This window comes from Lissotriton helveticus, chromosome 5_1 (assembly GCF_964261635.1).
Source record: "Lissotriton helveticus chromosome 5_1, aLisHel1.1, whole genome shotgun sequence".
In the NCBI taxonomy this organism is placed as follows: domain Eukaryota; kingdom Metazoa; phylum Chordata; class Amphibia; order Caudata; family Salamandridae; genus Lissotriton; species Lissotriton helveticus.
The window spans coordinates 1,194,305,391-1,194,317,938 of record NC_136065.1 but is presented as its reverse complement, the minus strand read 5'-3'; the positions used below and the strand labels follow the sequence as shown (position 1 = coordinate 1,194,317,938).

Sequence of the window (12,548 nt, the reverse complement as noted above, 5' to 3'; positions counted from 1 at the left end):
TTTTGTTTAATAAACCATGTCTGCACGGAGAGTGCTGAAGTTTCAGGAGCAACACGATATGGAATTGTTATGAGGTCTGATCTTCACGCCTTCATAGTCATAACACAAGTGCAGCCTTTGCCAACTTGGGCTTGAGGCGGGATTGATATTGCTTTGCACGAGAATAGTTAACACACTTGATGCGGTGCACATGCAGAGAGAGCTGGTGTATGCTGATGTGATTCCTTCATGCTAGGACACTAAGGTATGGGCCCGCCCTAAAACAACCCAAAGAGACCTTCTTAGCTAATAATATAATATATGTGTTAGGGAGGGTGAGATATAAGTGTTGTTAACTCTTATTCATAACAGCATGTTAACATGCTGTCACCGTTCGCTTTTTATGTCTTAGTAACTATGCTGATAATTTTGATACTGATAATAAGTATACTTGTATTATCTAAGATACTGCGCCTGAGAAGACGGCATTAGTAAATAAACATTTCAAATGCACATGTGTCTTCTTTACTCCATGTTCTGGTTTGTAATGATAATATAACAAAAGAGTGTTCATGAGTTCCACGTACCCTGAGGTACTGTAAGTTCATGTTCTGGTTTGTCTAAACATTGGGAGTTTGATATGTCCAATGAGACACTGTAGCTAGCTCGGTAAGGGGTGAGTTGGTTGCTAAGGTAAGTTTTGGGACACCCTAATTTGCCGAGGTTCCACTCCTCTGTGCACAGTTCTGTGTGAGTACAGAAACCCTGCAACACAACAACCAGAGGGAAGGAAATTCGCTGCGGAGTTTGATATTACAATTACACACCCCAGTGGCTGACCCACGCCTCCTAGAAACAGACACCCTGAGCCTGCTTGCAAACTAAGCTGAAATAAGAGTTCAAGCCGTAGAAAAGAGCGACAGTCACACAGGGAATGTATATTCCACAGAACGCTAAATAGAAGCGAGACTACTTTCTAGCACAATATGTAATTCCAGTCAGTAACATAAACAAGCATTTACAATGCAATGGTTTCGCCTTTGGAAAAGTTAGAGCTATAGGCATTGCTCATGACATCTTTTTTTAATTTATTTTTTTACTTATAAATAAATGGCATTGTTATTTACATTGCCAACAGCTCTCTCAGCCCACACAGCTCGCTCAGCTCTCACAGCCCACACAGTGCTCACACATCCCTCACAGCCCACACAGCCCACACAGCCCTCACAGCTCTCACAGCCCACAGTGCTCACACAGCCCTCACAGCCCACACAGCCCACACAGCCCTCACAGCCCACACAGCCCACACAGCCCTCACAGCCCTCACAGCCCACACAGCCCACACAGCCCACACAGCCCTCACAGCCCACACAGCCCTCACAGCCCACACAGCTCTCACAGCCCTCACAGCCCACACAGCTCTCACAGCCCACACAGCTCTCACAGCCCACACAGCTCTCACAGCCCTCACAGCCCTCACAGCCCACAGCTCACAGCCCACACAGCTCTCACAGCCCACACAGCTCTCACAGCCCACACAGCTCTCACAGCCCACACAGCTCTCACAGCCCACACAGCTCTCACAGCCCACACAGCTCTCACAGCCCACACAGCTCACAGCCCACACAGCTCTCACAGCCCACACAGCTCTCACAGCCCACACAGCTCTCACAGCCCACACAGCTCTCACAGCCCACACAGCTCTCACAGCCCACACAGCTCTCACAGCCCACACAGCTCTCACAGCCCACACAGCTCTCACAGCCCACACAGCTCACACAGCTCTCACAGCTCTCACAGCTCTCAGTCTACACAGCTCTCACAGTCTACACAGCTCTCACAGCCCTCACAGCCCACACAGCCCACACAGCTCTCACAGCTCTCAGTCTACACAGCTCTCACAGTCTACACAGCTCTCACAGCCCTCATAACCCTCACAGCCCTCACAGCCCACACAGCCCACACAGCTCTCACAGCCCACACAGCTTTCACAGCCCACACAGCTTTCACAGCCCACACAGTCTACACAGCCCACACAGTCTACACAGCCCACACAGTCTACACAGCCCACACAGCTCTCACAGCCCACACAGCTCTCACAGCCCACACAGCTCTCACAGCCCACACAGCTCTCACAGCCCACACAGCTCTTCGGCTAGGTTTGCACTATACTCTATACAGAAAATACATACACACGTTATAATACAGCACTCCAAAGCATGGGTGTAGTGCCAAAGATCTCCAAATGGCATGACTGTACTCATATGAGGCTGAGCTCACTGAAAGAGTGGAAATAACATGGAGTTGACCAAATGACCCTGTGACAGGAACTGCTGGAAGGGCAAAACACAAAGGCCATCCACCTAGACCCTTGAGATTCAGAACCAGAGTAAAGGGGTACAGTGAATAGTCAGATTTCAAAAGCAATGCGGATAAAGGTGGGTCTATTGATGAACAACACTTTTGCTGTTGTACCTAGTTTCAAATGGAGCAAAGGTGAGCACATTCAATATTTTGATATTAAGGGTAAAAGGACACAAGGGGGAGAGGAAGAGGGTATGAATGGTTGGTAGAAAGGCAGCGACATAGGAAATTCGAGCTGTCCAAAAATAAGCTGCATACTTTTGATAATCATATACAAAAAGGGGGGGGGGCAGAATAAGTACAGTTACGTTTTGGTAGTAGAGAGGAAAAGGATCTGTATTAAAAAACAACCACTGGAAAGGTTTCAGAACAGAAAGTTTGCACTAGAACGAAATTGGAAAATTGAAAGATGTGGGTTTAATAAGCAAGGATGTAGAGTAGCCACTTGACATCTCAATTCCAAAACCCCCATGCAACAGGCGACTTCAGTTGTGAGGGTGTGAAATAAAACAAATAGATTGCGAAGTAACGAGCACTGGATCAAAGCTAGTTGGGGGCGGGGGTGGATAATTACCTCCACAGTTGTACGCACTGGGTCACAGCTGGTACCAAGGGAAGAATTACCTAAATAAATGGTTGGAACTTGGAAGGTATTGATTCAAAGAGTAGAATTACCCTTACAGTGGTATGGGTATTGGGTCCAAATTGACAGCAAGAGAAGAAATCCCCTAACAGTGGTGGGCATCTTTTTCTGGTCCCAAGACACCACATTGGCTTCCTGCTGTCAGATCTCCTTCGGAAGAAAAATCTGATCTAAATGCAAAAACTATGCTTGGGAAAAGATCATTTATGTTACAATCAACTATAGTAGTTGTTTCTAACCTATGGTCTGAGGTAATCTATGGTCTGGGGACCCCTGAGGGTCTGCAATGCCTACTCACAGGTGCCACGACTGCTTAGAAAATGAAGTAATATTAACCGATTAATAACATGCATGTAAATAGAAAAGCAAAAAGTAAAATTGAACATTTTGCAACGTTCCGTAAAATTGAAGAAACTTGAAATTGTAGACTGAAAATGAACTAGGTATCCTCAGATTGATTGGTGGGAGCAGTACAAGTGCATCAAACACTATAGTATGGATAACAAGAGTCTCAACTGGATTCAGAAAGCTCCAAACTTCCCAATAAAATTACATTAATACTAATTTGTTAACTGAATAAAATATTTCATAATTTTTAGATTTATTTGATGAATGCTTGTTCCTGTTTTTGTGTGTATTTGCTTTGCAATTCAAATAAAATCATCGAAAGTGCTTTGACTGTAGGCCCAGATTCAATCAATGAATCAGTGGGGGTCCCCGGATTCCAACAATGAATCATTGGGGGTCCATGAATTCCAATAATGGTTTAGTGGGGGTGCCCGGATTCCAATAGTGGCTCAGTGGGGTCAGCGGATTCCAATAATGATTCAGTGAGAGTCCCTGGATTACAGTAACGATTAAGGGGAGGTCCACAGAAGTCAAAGGGTTAAGAACTACTGATATAACATTCAATTCTGTATGGCATGTGGAACGCTGATCACCCGACACATTAAAAACCTCTTTTTCCCGTTGCTACCTATAGCAATGATGTGCCCAATCTCCTATACCTCCTCTAATTCACCAGCACAAAAATAAACTATTTCAAAGGAACTTACAATGTGGAGAAGTGTGGCTCACTGGTTAGAGGAGGCAGACCTGGAAGCAGAGGTCAGCACAGGACCAGGGTTCAATTCCCGGCTCGGCGGGGTCTTGAGTCCTAAAATGTCCATGGACTCGACAATTCTCGCTCCGGTGCCTACTCGATTCACGGGTTCACACTCTGCGACTCTGGGCAATAGCTTGCTTAATCTCCACAACGGCCCCTCACGGTGGGATGCCTGGCTTTCACCTTGTGGATACCCTGCCGGGGTTATCTCACAGGGGAATACCAGGACGGGTTCCCTAAGCAAGCGCTTAGAAACCGCTCGGTGATTTGCGCTATATAAATTCCTGTACATTTACATTTACATTTACATTTACAAACCACCGTACGTCATGAACAGTCGTCATTACCAAGCATGGACTACAGAACTAGGTGATTCTAACGCTGGGTTAGGAGCAGAACATCTGACCTTACCGACACGGTCTCCACAGTCTGCTACTCACTAGTCTGGTAAATCCCAGGCCTACTGGATGGGGAGGGCACACAAAAGATAACCGCCCAAGGGACACGTCAGCTGGAATCCAATATCTCAGGCTCTCAACACACAAATTTTCCAGATGGACTCCGTACATGACCTCAACTGAGTGTTGGCGTAAGAGACGACAGCTTCTCGGCTTCGCCTTCACTACCAACCTGATCACCTCCACCTGGAATGAATCTCGCTTACATTGTGGAAGAGTGGTAACCGAGAAATGACAGTTACTCTACTACCCATTAAGGACTACACCTACAAGACAAACCGGCGACTGCTTAGGTCAATGCAGGAGGCATTTGGTCAACAGATATTAAAACACTGGAGTACAACATGCTATCCTATTGCCACTGCATATAAGCAAGCGCATGGTCGCCGCTGTGTAAAACAGCTCTCGGCATTCCTTGCAACTTCACTCATGAGCTGGACAAATTACAAACTACAATGCCTATTAATCAGGGCCAGCACTTCAATAAGGCAAGTAATGATACTGAGAGGGAGTACCTTTCACTTCTCAGCAGATGTGCAATGCTTGTAAGTGGAGAGTGCCGGCACTTATCAGAAGTAAATAGGCCCTCTGGTATAGGGTACCTGCACTTCTTCTTTCCCATTTAAAGCACTTGCGCACACCATAGGCAAAATGGTGGACTCCCAAACATCATCGACTCCTTCCAGCATCAAACACCCGCACTTGAAAACAAGAATTCATGGCCCAATCGATAATCAATCGACCAAGGCTAGTATCCCTCCGACCTGTAAAAGGGCGCTACACACGACATGCAACAATAACACTGACTGAACTCATCTATCCAAGTAACTCGGTCATCACCCACGCCAGTAATGGCAGCGACCCCCTACCCTTGAAAGCCCCCCAGGCCCTGCTTCCCGGAAGACTCGGCCCCACCCTGCAGTCGTAGGCCCTCCGTCCCCTTCCTTCCTCTAATTAAATCCCTGCTCTGCTGTTCTGGCGCGGCCTGCTCGAGGCCTCCTCCCGGCTGTCAGGAGAGGCCATTTTATTAGCAGGCCGATCCATTACCTCTCATTAGCCGGGGCCGGGGAGGAGATGTCAGGGCCGCTTAGTGTCAGCCGGACGCACGTAGCGCCCACAGGCTGCAGGCACGAGGCGCACGGAGGGCGGAACAGAGCCATCGATCGCGCGGCCTGATTAATCCGATCCCCATCACACGAGGGCGGGGGTGGTGGCGATGGGTGGCGCACCCCGGTGCAGCCACTGGGGTGGCACCGATGCGGGGTGACTATGGGTTCAGACAAACAGGGTAATAGATGCACGACCACACCTGCCCGTCATCGAGTAAACAAGTGCTGGGGACGTTACCTTCTTCATGTTCTGTGCCATGTCGTATCTCTCGGCCTGTTCTGCTCCGTCTGGCAGCAAGGCTGTGTGCGGTCGTTGGCTCCGCCGTCTCTTTCGCGGTCGTTGGCTCCGCCGTCTCTTTCGGCCGTGGCCGCTTCATTGTGTAAACAGGAGGCGGCCGCCACTCACTGTCCCTGCCAGAGCAGAGCGATCTCAGGCTGCGCCCCTGAGCTCTGCGGCAAGGGAAAGGACGCCTCCATCTTCGGCCGGTTCCGCCATCAGGAAACAAGCGGGAGGGGGCGGGAAAGGGGGAGGAGAGACGCAGAAGACGGCCGGAGCAGGAAGGCGGGTGCCGGCTCAATGCCGGACCAGATTCGGGTGCGGGAGAGAACACGGACGGCGGGAGGGGGGCGGGAGAGAACACGGACGGCGGGAGGGGGGCGGGAGAGGACACGGACGGCGGGAGGGGGGCGGGAGAGGACACGGACGGCGGGAAAGGGGAGGGAACGGGAAAAAACGTAACTCCGCCCAGGGAAAAAATGTCGGGAACGCCCCCGAATCTGGTCCGGCCTTGACGGACAGATCCGGCACTCAATGGCTAGCCTCCATTTATGGAGCTAGCCAATGAGAGCCGGGGCACGTTCCCGAAGTGCTTAGTGTCGACATAGGATTTCACCTGCGCTGAAAAGCTGCGCAGAGCGCAGCCTTTCGGCAGGCGAAACCCAAAGACTGACAACTGAGATCACATACAGTGTCGGCAATCACCGGCTGGAGATTGCAAGGGGCTAGCACAAACAGACTTGGGAGGCAGAGCCAGAAGCGATTTGTCAGCTATGTGACATGGGCCTTGTGGGAACCGGATGTACTTCCTCATACTCTGCTCCATTAGGAAAGGCCGGGGCGTAATCATGCACCCGAGGCCATACCAATGGTAGCCCAGCGCAAAACAAATCTCAGTTACTACAGACAGGACATGGAACATGCCTACAGGTTCACGGACGAGCTTTGCAGCCTGTGGGTAGAGACCCGTAGAGCTATCACACGCATCCTTGTGAAAAAAGATCACAACACCGAAGCATTGGCAACTCTTACACACTCACAAGCCGTGCCCCTGCAGCGCTGTTGTAATGCACTGTACACAAAGATCTGGGGAGTTTGAAAGAACTCTAAGCACTCGGGCTTTCACTTTATGTCTAGGGCTAAGTGCTTCTTTTGGAAGAAAGTGCGAGCCTCGCTTCAGCCATGTGCTCATGGCCTGAATACGATCTCGGCTTCTTGTTGAGCCTTTGGCGGATGGTCACATGTATGAGCCCGAGGTGCTAAAAACACTAATTAGCACAATCAATAAAAAGGTACAAAAATCTGAAAAGACAAGGCTCTTTTTATCTGCAGCTGTTATCGTTCGTCCTTATGTTTCTTTCCTCCTATTTCTCTAGCCTTCCGAACTCACACTTCAGTGAAGGGTGGAAGCACCCACCCCCTATATCACCACCGCCGCCGCCTTGGCTCCGCTGTGGTCCTGCCATGCCATCGGGAGCTCTCTGATGTTACCTAGGCAGTCTGGCACACTCTTACGTGTGGCTGTGTTGATTAAACTGTCCACTGGGGGTTGATAAGTGGGGTAATTGCGTGTGTTTGAGAGGAGGCCGCTTGAAAGGTCTGTTGGCGCTGCAGCGCCTCCTGTCCACATGACGGCTGGACGGGTCCAGAGTGGTCCTCGGCTTCTTCTCACAGCCGATTTCTCGCTGAGATTCAAGGGGGTCCGGGCGAGAGGTTTCTGAAAACCGATAGGTGGGCAAGAGTTTGTTTGGCTAATCAGCCTTTTACGCAGAACTTAGGGGCACCCTGTTTCCTCCTCCTAAAGGATTAGGCTGCTGAACTGGTCCTTACAGGAAGACGCTTAAGGAGGGCATACGTGGAACTTGCGATGCACTCATAAGGTTGGCATGTTGATGCTTGGGCAGAAGTCAGAAAACAGAAGTAAAAGCGAGATGGTTGGGATCGGGGAGAGAGACTCAAGTTGCCTGTTGAGTGGCTGATGCCGACGATGGGACCAGAAGGGGGCAGGTAGAGATGGCAGCAGGTGTCGAGTAGCGGATGTCAGGGACCAGGTTACCTTGTTAGTAATGTTGGTGAAAAGGATGAAAGATACCTGGAAACCTATGTCTTGTGAGGAGATGTATGGTGGCCGAGGTCAGGGAAGAAGGTGTGGGAAGTTTATGTCGGGGATAGGTTGCCGAGATGCTGATGTCGAGTTACAAGGCGTGAGTTGCCTGACGTTGGGAAGGTGCTGGGTTTCACATGCCTCGTAGGAAAACATTACCTCTCTGAGTGCCACTGTCGGTCCCTCCCTGGTCCAGACTCCTCTTCGGTTCCCGGGGTCCGGAAGCACAAGCTCTCGCGCCGCCCTCTGCCCATCCCCCGGGCGTCTCCCTGGAATGTCACCGCCGAGCTACAACACCGAAACGGGGGAGGAGTCCTCCAAGTGTGACAGCACGTGCCACTGGGAGGAGCTTCGCATTCTCCAATTCCTCCTCCGCTCTCTGTTATTGAGTAGGTCTTAATCGAATCACGAGCGAGCAGCCCTGAGTGGAGAGCGAGGCCGCGCCCACCTCCTCTGGAGCTGGTTCAATGGAACACGGGCTCGCTCCCAGCCAGCACCTGCCTCCTTCCGCGCCTCCTTCGCTACTACAGCCGCCTGGAAGCCCAGCCCTAGCAGCGGTGCACACGTCACTGGGCCCGCCTCCTGCCGCCGATGTAACCAATGGGGGACGCCGAGGGGTAGAGACAGATTTCAATTGGCCATTAAGGAGCCTTGTAGTTTGGCAGAGGCAAGCAAAACGTATAACGTTATTTGGCTCAGTCTAGGTTTTAATAATCCCTCAAGAAAAATAAACACATATAAACATTAAGAGGAGCATTTGGGGCTGTGTGTAGTTTTTACAACTTATGCACTGCAGTGCATAGAATAAAAACGAGAGGGAGGGTATGCATGACGAAAAAAGGGGCGGGACTTAAAAAAAGACCCAGAAACGCCCCGAATCGCGTTGTGATGGGGAAAGATTAATTGACAACCATCTCTTCCAATGGCTAGCCTCCATTTATGGAGCTAGCCAATGAAAGAGAAGGCGGGACAAAGACACATACTGTAGGATCATAAGATCTTCGGCTCCGCCCACTGCTTCGCCGTGGGACGGTAGCCTCAACCTAAAAATGTAAGTAAGAGAGAATGTGTCTTTTTTTATTTATTCCTAAATGGGCCAAAACATGTGAATTAGTTATACAAGGCAGCAGCAACTAAGACTGGTATGAAATTAGTCTGCTTGCATTTTGTTGTTCAGTGGCAGCTCCTCGGCTAAGGTGGAGGAGCTTCGCCCCACTGCTCTTCAGCAGTGTAAGGAAAAATAAAGTGATAGTAACTTAATGTTATTATAATTTTATTTTGCACTGTTGCGGGCGCTGCAGCTTTGCTAGGTGGAACAGGGCTGCTCTGCTGGCAGAGCAGGGGAGGGGAGGAGTGGTTTTTCACTCCCTAAGTGAGCATGAATGTTGGCCGACAGTCTCAGGCCAGCCAAACAGTCATGCGTACATAGCATGTTCTTCACCAAGGCTGCAATGCAGCCTAAGTGGAGAACATGCCCAGGCGCCCAGTCCCCGTCTGAGCACCGAACCAGAGCACTCAGACTAATCACAACGCTGCATCGCAACATTGTGATTTGCTCAGGGAACCCTGGGTGCTTCCTGTTCTGTGTTCAGGCCAGAGGGACGAGGAGGAGAGAAGCGTGAGGAGGACGTGGTGAGGAGGTATGTTTAATTACATTTTTTGTTTACTCCCTTCTCCTCCATCCCCGCCTCCCCAAATCTGTGCCGACCACCACCACTGTTGTTGTTTAGGAATGTGATGTTACTAAAATGCTGTTTTTCCATTTTTTTCTCCCAGTTTTGCCTACCTGGATAAAAGGTGCAAACTTTAGAAGCATAGTTATGATATAATTATTTTATACAGGTCAGAGTTTCTGGGAGCATAAATATGTTTAATTCTGTCATGGACTGGTGAAATAAGTTTACTCATAGCAGGGCCGGACTGGGAACCAAAACCAGCCCTGGTAAAGTACTTGGCCAGCCCCCTCTAGATTCCCCCCCCCCTTCCCGGAGGGTTGTGGGTGCCGCCGAGCTCTTTGCCAGGGCTGGTTTTTGGCCGATTTTGTTACAGGGCTGCCCCCCCCCCCCACCCGTGCGCCCCACACAGAGGGATTTCCCAGTGCCTCTACGGCCAGTCCGGCCCTGACTCATGGTGATTTTGGCCATTGCGTACTATCACATTTTCCTACAGAAACGGACTGGATAAAACTTTCCTACATCAGGCCCTTTGTTCATAAGCCAGTGTTGGTAGTAAGTTCACTGCAAATCACCCCATCCATAAACCATTCAATTCAAGGCATAGAGACAGATACCTGTGAATCGTGGTGAACGCATGATTAGTCTTTCCACATGCCAAAACGAAAATAAATTCACAGCTACAAGGTTTCCCATTGTCATGTGTGAAAACTACAGCTAATCTTGACATTTTAGCCAACTGTATTTCACTGATGAATTTTTTTAATCCATAATTACAATTTTATAAGCAAAATTTCAAGGCCAAGAATACAATATGATGGTATTTGAAAAGTCACAACTGACTTAACACATGGAACACTTGTTGACTATGAATTTCCACACAACAGCAGTACCATTTTTATGTAGTCCGGCAAAGTGTATATAAGCAATTACAAGAATACTAATACTCCTGGTCCGCGCGCACTTCAGGAGTCAATATCGTGGGTTCCCCGGAGCCCCGGGGGACACAAGCAGCGGTTTTAGCAGCGGAACATGTAGCGCTCCTGAATAGGGCGCCCATCAACAGCTATACCTGCAAGTGAAGCGGCAATGCGGCCTTGAGCGATCCGGGGAGCGGCGCTTAAAATGGCGCCTGCCAGCCACTTCTGAGCACCAGAGCCTGCAGCAATCGTGACGCGATGCTGCCACCGAGTTTGAGCCCCCTCGGGCTCGCTCGTATGCCACATGTGAGCGGACTGCTGGCGCGAGCGCTACCAGGCAATTGCAGCTTCCTGAGGCGATTTTCCTCCTGATGGCATTACTGCGAGGCCGTCATGCCTGACCCTAAGATGGCGGCGGGTGCCAGTGCAAGGCACCAATGACTCCAGCGGTTCGTGCGGTGAGCTGCTGAGACCCCACGGCTCTGCGAGGGCCCCAACAATATATGGAGGCATTCTCCCTGGCAGCGGTCTCCATGCATTGCTCTCTCCTTGCTACTGCCTGTTGGTCTCTCACCCATAGAAATGCTCCTGTCTGGGTCCTGAGGAGGGGTTCGGTTCACTTGTGACTGGTGTGGGAAGAACCTACCCGGCACCTTGAGGAAGCGGAGGTAAGGGGAACAGCGTGAGCAGTGGAGAATGGCACTTGGGGGCCCTGGAGGATGACCCGCCCCCCCCCTGTAGATTACTATGAGGCTAGAGGCCTAGATCTTCCATGGGGGTGAGAGTATCTGCCTGACTCCAAAATGGCGCCCTCAGGGAGAGAGCCTGAAAGACTTAGGGCCACGGGTCTTGAGATACAGGCGTTGTGACCGATTAAGAGGCTAGTGGAGATACCCTAACCTCCCACACTCACCCCCAAGAGCACAGACTGCAGTGAAATGATACACAGAGCCACACTCCATGCCTGACTTTTAGATGGCCGCCGTAGTTCTCAATGCAATGTGCTACTGACTTGGCCTCTACATACCATATAGTCACCATTACGTGCCTCATCTACGCCAAGAAGCCGCATACCGGAGGGGGAGTACACTGCCCAACGAAGAGAACTCACTGAGCTGCATATATGCCACCAAAAAAGGCATTTTGGTTTTCTTGTAAGCTGTTTCTATGATGGCGCCTAAGCATTGGGTGCAGCAAAACAGGCCTCTATGTGGATCGGTCTAAGCTCCCACCGTCCATCTCACAATCCTACCCAGCAGTTAGAAACACCGGATACTTTTGATGGAACTATGATGACGCCCCCTGGGCGGACCCCAAAACTGTTTTTAGCTACTGCGGAGCCCGAGCAACCTTAGCTGATGCCAGGTGGAGCTGTCCTATACAGCTATAGAGGAGTCTGGCTCCTTGGCCGTCACCTACCCAGCCGGTCATCTGTCATTGTTTTTCCTTGTCTCCCCGTTTGTGTCTCCTTCCCTCGCCCTCACTCTGTGACTCTTTTATTCATATTGATATTACTATGTAACCCGTAACTCGCTGATTCAACTGATGTAGACAACAAAACTGTTTTACCTACCACGGAGCCTGAGCAACCTTGGCCGATGCCCGGTGGTGCTGTTCTATGCAGCTATAGAGGAGTCTGGCCCCTTGGCCGTCACCTACCCAGTCGGTCATCTGACATTGTTTTTCCTCGTCTCCACATTTGTGTCTCTGTCTCTTCCCCTGCGATGCAACGATGACGATGCCCCTTGGGTGGATACCAAAACTGTTTGTACCCTCCGCTGAGACCGAGCAACTTTGGCCGATGCCCGTTGGAGCTGTCCTATGCAGCTATAGTGGAGTCTGACCCCTTGGCCGTCACCTACCCAGCCGGTCATCTGACATTGTCTTTCCTTGTCTCCCCGTTTGTGTCTCTTTCC

At 50.3% G+C, this 12,548-nt stretch overlaps 1 protein-coding gene across 1 annotated transcript in view; it reads right to left on the bottom strand.

The window, feature by feature from the left end:
- The window catches only part of SLC18A2 (solute carrier family 18 member A2), a 416,215-nt gene that overhangs the window by 30,957 nt on the left and 372,710 nt on the right, over positions 1-12,548 (bottom strand). The gene's annotated exons all lie outside the window — the stretch shown is intronic.